Below are 6,164 nucleotides of genomic sequence, written 5' to 3'. Positions count from 1 at the left end.
GCAAGTAGATTAAGGGAAGGGTGGACACCAGAAACACAAGGTGGTGGGTCTGTAAGATAATGGGAGAAGCCCATTTCCTTCTGGCCAGTCTGTAGGATCTAAAAGCAATGGGTTAGATGTTTTGGCATCTCTACATTTTGTAGAAGAGATTAAGGATGTCATACCCACAACAAGTATACACAGTAGCTAAATTGTTGGGTGTCCTCTTTCTCCTGTTATTACTGTTTTCCCCCTTTGCCTGCCGGATTAAAAATTGCATATAAGAATGTGGACATTTTATAATTTGTAAGACATGGGATGTTTCTAGAATACACCAAAGTATCCCTCAGCACTGGTTTGGAGGAGTCCTCCCTCAACTTCGTAACTTTTGCAGATATAATCTAAAGAAAAAAATGGTAAATTAGACAAACGTGGATAAAGAGTAGCTTAAAAATACTTTCTTCTAGGTAAGAAGTTTAAACTTAGTTTCAGATTTCCTGAACTTTGAAAATTTCCTAACCACCAAGGATTTTTAACAAGGTGTTTGTGGTTATCAAAAACAACTTGGATTAAGAACATCAGAAGTTAATCATCAGGCAAACATTTAGTGCTCTGAATCAAGGACTATAGAATTTTCTATATATAGTATTCTGATAAGATAGTTAAACTGATAAAAGGAGTATATTGCATTTTTAGATAATTCATGTTTTAAAATTTACAATAATCCTTACAGTTATTTCAGCCAGAAGTCATTGGACAATTAGGAAATTTTTTTTTAAAGGTTAAAAGAAAGTAAACAGTTTGGGTCAGTTTAAAAAGATAATATAAAATAGTTGTTAAAATTACTTTCTGAAGAGAGAATGCAGAGGGGCTATATTACAGCTCTGCTGTGTATTCTGTGGCCTTAGTCTATTAACATCTTTGTGCCTCAGCATCTGACTTTTTAGGTTATATTTTACCTCTGCTTTTAATAAACTTTTTTCTTCAGCGTTCTATGGATTTACTATAATATTTGGAAGTGTAGACATATTTTTATCCTTGATACATAATGGCATCCTGTATCTTTCAATTCACGTTCTCTAACATTCTTAGACACTAGCCTTTCCTCTGTTGCTCCTCTATTCATCTAGGAGTCTCGATTGCACAAAGGATGGACTTTATTACTCTATCCTTTATGTCCCTTAATCTCTGCTATTTTTCATTATCTTGTTTATCAGTTCTGCATTCTGGCTAATTTCATCAGTTCTCTTGTTCACTAATTTGTTGTTCAGCAGTGTCTCATCTACTATTTAAAATACCAACGGTGGTTTTAATTTCAATAATTACCATTTGCTTGTTTTTCTGATTTTTGTTTATTCATTATAGTCTCTTGTCAGTCCATTTCTAATTTTAAAAAACTCAAAATATTTTATATTCTATTTCTGATGATTTTAGCAATATTTTAAGTTTTTATATGTCTAAATTTTTAGATATTGTTGTGTACCATTTTGGCTTGTTTCCTTGAGCATGTGGCTAAACTTAATCTGTGGGAAGATGAAGGACCTAAATTGTGGGTGCTTTTCTTCATATAAGGTCTGCTTTTGCTGCCCAGTGAGGCGTTCCCAATCCACTGGGACGTTAGCCCCTTCTAGGTCCTGAGTGCAGTTGTCTGAGTCTGTTTGACATTACAACTCTCCTAAGATTTTGTCTCCAGAGGTCAATTGTAGGCCACTGTCAGCATTTGTCTTCCAGGTAAACCCTATCTTTCAAGCTTGCTTCTTGCCCGATGCTTCCTGTTCCTTTCCTGCTTTTGTTTCAGCTTGATTTTTTTTTTCCTCTGCAAGTGTAGAGGGATGGGGCCTAGGGATTTCTCTTATGTAGTACAACCATGCAATTAATTCAAAAGTCTGTTTTCTCCGGGACCTAGTGTTTTGTACTGGGAGAACTCTTAAGCAGTCCCACTGTAGTGTGGAAGTGCAAGTCTATTTGAATTTACTTTTCCCATCTTATTTTGTACTTCCTATTTTTCTCTTGTTCTATGCTATGTCTTTTTCCCATTCTTATCCCTTTTTTGTCTTCTTTTTGGATTGGCTAAGTTTTCTATTTATTATATAGTTTCCCTCTACTGATTTGAAATTTAAACATTCTAAGTACTTTTGATTACCTTTAAGATTTTAACATACTTAACATCTAAAAATTGAAAATATCTGTACCTTCTTTCCAAACCAAGGATGTTAAAATTTATTAATTCTAAACAAATTCCTCTAGTTTTTAATTTAACCTCCAAATTGGATATTATTAGTATTTTATATAGTCAGCGTTTAGGTTTGCCCATGTTCTCTCTCTCTCTTTTTTTTTTTTTTTTGGCTTAGCTTTTTTCTGGCATCTCAGATGTTCCTTCAAAGTAGAGTTGTTTTTACTTTCTGAAATTATGTCTTTAGAACTATAGATTTAGAATTGATTTCTCTTGGGCTGTTTTAAGATATTCACTTTTATCTTTGGCAATACACAGTTTTTATTCTGTGTGTAGCTACAGATTTCTCTATTGTTTTTTAACATGTAGCTCCTCAGTGATGTTTTGTTCTTTTTTTTTTTTTCAGTCTTTTTTTCTCTCTCCCTTTGGGAAGTTTTTAATTGCTCCGTCTTTAATTCACTAGGTTTTTTTTTTTTTTCCCCATAGTATCTAATATGTTATTTCCATTCAGTGTCGTTTTCATGTCAGACATTTTATTTCTCTAGATACCAGATTTGGGTTATTTTTGTATTTTCTATATCTCTATTTAATATGCTCAATTTTTCCCTACCCTCTTGAACATATGGAATATTAATTATAATAATTGTTTTAAGATATTTTCTATTAACTGTCATTTCTGTATCCGTTTCTACTGATTTGTTTTTCTCTTTATTGTGGGTCATATTTTTCTGCTCTATACATGCTTGGTAATTTTTAAAATTGTAGACATTGTAAATTTTACCTTGTTGGGCAATGTTTGTTTTTGCTTTTCTGTGAATTCATGAGTTGTTCTTGGTTGCTTTAATAAGTTACTTTATTAGGTGTGACCAGAGCAGCATTTAGTCTAGGAACAGTGTTACCCTCCTACTGAGGCAAAATCCTTCTGAAGACTCACTCATGCTCTGTCAGGTTTTTCACTCTGGCTGATCATAACATGAAATATTTCTGACTCTGCGTGGGCTCAGAAGATCGCTCCCTTTGCACTGTTCAGGTGGTTCATTCCTCACACTTGGATGTTTTCTTCACATGCATGTATTAATTAGTGCCTAGCTGAAGATTCGAGGGGTATTCTCTGCAGCTATCTGTGCAGCTCTTGCCTCTCCAGTACTCTGCCCAGTGAACTCTAGCCATTTTGGTGTCTCCAGATTCCCAGCTTTATCTGCTCAATTCGCAGGGAATGCTAGGTTCCCTCTGGCTAGTCTCTTCCAGTATTGCACCCTGGAAACTTCAGTTATGGAAGCTAGGGCAGTTGTAGCGCCTTGTCTGCAGACTTTATTTCTGCTATTTTATTTTTTAAGAGTAATTTCTTGTTCTCTAAATATTCCCTTCTATAGCATCATGTTTTTGTTTCTTGGATACAATATTTCCTCATCTCTCTAAAGATGTTAATGATAGAATTTCCAAAGATTTCCTGATACTGTATAATATTTCTTGAAGTTGCTTCTATTTGCTTAAGAGCGTGGGACTTAAAATCTTACTGGAGGCTCTGGTAGCTTGGGTGGGATTTGTCAACTTTGAATTCCATGCAGGATGATCTGCCTGGGCCATCTTTGGAGAAACTACTGATGTCAGTATCATTGGGTCTTTCCTTTTGGACTGGTTGTATTTCTCAAAGATGATGCTTAAGATATCTATTTGGATTATGGATGTCTGGCTGCCTGTGTTATGGGAACAAAGTGTGAGGCGGGAACTAGAAGTTTCACCATTCAATATACATAAAGTCACTTAATCCTCTTGTTTGTAGTAACTTCCTATGTTCTCAGCTGTATTTGGCATTGTTCAGTTCAGAGACTTTCTGTTTTATTCTCTAGACAATAAACCTCTAGTCTTCTGTTGGGAGTTGGGGAGAGGATCTAAGGGTATATTTCTAATTAGTTTTCACCTGCTCCTCTATCTAGTCACGTTAGCATCACATCATTAATGTAGCGTAAGTCCTGTGGGAGAGAACCAGGCTCTGCCAGTTAGATGTATTCCCAGGATTTTTGAAAGGTTAAAGTGCAGTAAAATGTACACAGTGAAGGTGAGATAGGGTGTATGTTCCCCTTTTGGCGTTTTTCTGATGACAAGGTTAAGCAAGTAAGAGTCATTTTTTAAAAAACAATATCCTTTAGTCTCTATTCCAGTTTTCTGGGAGAGAGAATTGTTCTGGAGATGGTGACTGGGCTGCTGGTGCTAGTGCCTGGTCACCAGCTCTTAGACATCATGGAATATTTGTGGAAGTAAAAGTAAAGATTTCCTGATGTTTGAATTACAGCTGTAATATACGTGCTTGCTTGAACAGTTCCAGTGTTGACTGAGAGGTAGCATCTCTTGGCAGGTCGCCTCCACAGTATTCTGGTAGACATCCCACAGGGCCTAGAATCTGCCCTTCCCACTCTTCCAGCAATGCTCTGGAATCTGATTACCTATATTCACTCTATCCCTTTCTGCTTAAAATACCTAGGTTGTTTCTGTTCTTCATTGTTCCTAGAATGATACAAAGTTCTACTTCATTTTCTTAAAAATCTACTTGGATTTTTTTCTTATATGGATTAAACTCCATTTACTAGTCCTGTTTTTTTATTTTACTTATTTTCACTATTTTTCTATATTAGGTAATACAAATGTTTGAATTCTTTGGTGGAAGATATAATTCTTTGTTATTTCTGCTGGCAACTTATTCGTGCCGGCAACTTATTCATGCTGGCCTATTCCCTCATGCGTCCTATGATTTTGGAGTGTGGGTTCACATTCGCTGGGCTTTATTTGTGAGACTTTTGTAAGGTCTGGTTACAATGTGTCTCTAAAGAAAATATATGTACTTGCTTCTGCCAGCACTTTTGGGAACGACAAGCTTGGGCCATTTTAATTTCTCATCTTGAAAACTAAGCCCTAGATCTGGGCAGACTGTGGGCATGAAATCTCAGGGGATACTCTATCCCTTTCTCTCTCCCCATTATTTTGTTTTTTATTTTGTGGTTGGATTATTTCTTCTAGTTCATATTTTACTGAGAGAATAGTCCTTCGAAGTTCCTGGTCAGCCTCATCCCAGTTACCTAATATGGGTCCAGGGTTTTTTCTTCTGTCTACAAACTTAGATTTAATTATTTTGTTTTCTTACTTATCATATTTCTCTCTTATGCATATTACCACCACTTGTAAATAAATTATTGTGTCGTGTGGAATTCACTGACATCCTGTTACTTCACAGTATTACCTGTTCTATTTTTTTTTCTGGAAGAAGATGTAACCTCAAAATATATGACTTTGTTCTCTTGTAAAGTTGATTCATGTTAACAATTATATCTCACTTTTAGTTCTCAAAGAGAGTCCTGCTTTTGATATATAGAAGTGAGGCTCTTATAATTTGGTGATATCTGGGGTATCATTCCTTTCTTTCCTAAATTGTATTTGTTACATATTAGATATACTAAAGTTTAAGATATTAAAAAGTATTTTTTACAAAATACTGAAGTCCTTTGAGAAAACTATAAACTTTCAAATGTTTCTGTCAGGAGAATGGAATTTTTATAGATATTTTAAGCAAGAAGAGATTTAATATAGTGAATTAAATGGTTACAAAATCATGGAGGAGCTAATGAAGTGGGTTCTAGGTTTGGACTCCGGAAACAAATCTGAGAGCTGGAGAGAACAGTCCACTAGGTAAGCTGTCTCTCTTGAAGCCATTGGTGGAACTGAATTCAAGAAGCTGGAATCAGTATGCTGTCACCACTGCCACTGCTTCTTGGCATCCAGAAGGCTAGAGAACAGTTACCCTCAACTGTAACTCACTAATTAGGAACCAGGAATCAAGAAGCTGCTGCTTCCTCTGTTGCTGATGCAACCATCTCTTGGCACAGAAGGATCCAGCAGGTGGGCACACTGGAATATAGAAGAAAGAAAAAGCCTCACTTTTCCTTGTCCTTGATAACCAGCAGAAACAAACAAACAAAATAGCAAAATGCCCTCTGCCTCGCAAGCCTCATAAGACTTC

This window comes from Pteropus vampyrus, unplaced genomic scaffold (genome assembly GCF_000151845.1).
Source record: "Pteropus vampyrus isolate Shadow unplaced genomic scaffold, Pvam_2.0 Scaffold3, whole genome shotgun sequence".
NCBI classification, from domain to species: Eukaryota; Metazoa; Chordata; class Mammalia; order Chiroptera; family Pteropodidae; genus Pteropus; species Pteropus vampyrus.
Note: the sequence above shows the minus strand (reverse complement) of the source record.